This window comes from Mus pahari, chromosome 12 (assembly GCF_900095145.1).
Source record: "Mus pahari chromosome 12, PAHARI_EIJ_v1.1, whole genome shotgun sequence".
Classification (NCBI taxonomy): Eukaryota; Metazoa; Chordata; class Mammalia; order Rodentia; family Muridae; genus Mus; species Mus pahari.
Genome location: NC_034601.1, coordinates 60,059 through 62,032, shown reverse-complemented (window position 1 = coordinate 62,032; position 1,974 = coordinate 60,059). Strand labels below are relative to the sequence as shown.

General features: G+C 45.2%; 1 non-coding gene across 1 annotated transcript; it reads left to right on the top strand.

The window, feature by feature from the left end:
• Nucleotides 1–304: 304 nt before the first annotated feature.
• Nucleotides 305–449, top strand: LOC115065117. The gene has a single exon (XR_003844920.1). It is a non-coding gene; the product is annotated as a small nucleolar RNA SNORA48 (small nucleolar RNA).
• The last annotated feature ends 1,525 nt before the right edge of the window (nucleotides 450–1,974 follow it).

Sequence of the window (1,974 nt, the reverse complement as noted above, 5' to 3'; positions counted from 1 at the left end):
ACACACACACACACACACACACACACACACACACACACACACACAGCCAATAAACAATCCCCAAAACAAAGCCAACAAAAGCAACTCTGTGGTAGTGTTTAGTAGTACTGTATGGCTTCTTGTTTGATCCCTGCACCACAAAAATAAATAAATGAATAAATAAATAAATAAATAAATAAATAAATAAATAAATAAATAAAAAGGAAACACAGAAATAAAGGAATGGAAAGAAAAGAAAAACTGTCTTTCTAACAGAGTCAAGTGGTGATTAAGGGGACGCATATGTATAAAATTATACATTCCACCCCCCTGGGGAATGGGCAAAGAGACCCCTTGGTGGTGGTGGTATTCTTACATCAGTCAGGGGCAGAGCAGATGGCGGTCCTTTGTTCATCCTAGCTTCATGCCTGGCTTGGTGGTCAAAGCTGTCTTATGTCTAGTACATATAAAAATCAAATCAATCCATGCAGGGCAGCATGGGAAGAGGAAGATGAAGACAGTCATAGACCTGTGGATCATGCACCCACAGACCTGTCTTCCAGTGTGCAGAACAGGAGGGCCATAAACACCCACTGGCAGAGGCAAAGCCTCTGCTGGAAAGGACCACGAATGTAATGCAGACAGCTTTCCTTATGGCAAGGCCTAAGGAGCTGGATATCCCTACAGAATCTCCTGGTCTTTACTGAGGGGATGCCTTTGCATTTTTGGCTTTGCTATTGGAAGTCTTACTTTTACTTTACTTTGTGACAGATGTTTTCTCAGAATCAGGAAAGAAAGTTTGGGGGTGATCCATTCTTTTTTGTCTCTGAGGGTTGTGGGGGATGGAGCAGATCATTAACCCCTATGTTTGTGAATAAAGGTGATGTGGTTGAGTCAACAGGAGGGCCTGGTCAGGGTACATCTGTTGGGTTTCAGACCTGGAACTAGCAGCTGAGGTGCATATTTAACATACCAAAGTGGACCTGGCCTCCAGGCTCTCCCAGAATTTCCCAGTCCCTGTCTGTCACAGGTCATGGCTGGAATATCTCACCCTCTGCCCTGAACTTTCTGGCCCAGGGGCTGGGTTTCCCCTCTCCAAGAAGCTCTTCCCTATAATCCAGACATTTTGCATGTGCGTGTGTGAGTGTGTGTGTGTGTGTGTGTGTGTGTGTGTGTACGTGCATGCGTGTGTGTGTGTACGTGCATGCGTGAGTGTGTATGTGTGTGTGTCCATGCGTGAGTGTGTATGTGTGTGTATGTGTGTGTGTGTGCATGCGTGAGTGTGTATGTATGTGTGTGTGCTTGCATGCATGCTCTCTCTCTCTGCATTTTCTCTCTTCCTGTAGGCTCACACTCTTTCTTTCACTTCCTCTTCCCCTCTTCCTCCCTCCCCATGGCAACTTCTCTTACTCCCGCCTGTGTGGTCAATGAGCTGGTACCCCCAGTAAACCTACCTTTATACTTTAATTTGGCTTGAATTGGCTCATTTTATTGGTAGAGAATAACTTGTCAACATCAGCTAACATCTGGATGTTCTCTTCTGATGGGAACTTGGTTCTGACAACCATTTGCCCACTGACCTACTCTAAAAAGCAGCTAGATAATGATCAAAAGGTTAGGGCAATCTTGCTGGAACATTGGCACCAAGAATTAATAGGAACATTCCGAGGAGAGCCAAGCAAGGATGAAGAACTGACTCAGGTTACTGACTGGCCATGAGCACTGGGAATTGAGGAATTAGATCTCCTGACTAGGATGTGGGGAGGCGCTTGGTGTCGATAATGAGAATCTCCCAGATACGTAGCCTATCACCGTCTATACTAAAAGTACAGTTGCTGCAGACAAGGGTCACTTGGTTGTGTACCAATGTGCTGGGTTAGATGTTAACTGCTTGCTGAAGCTATGCTTCCTCTTTCTGGATACAGTTGGTGGGTTAGCAGGAAGCCGTGGAGATTAAGGAAGACAGGTGGAAAGTACAGAGTGCACATGATTGTT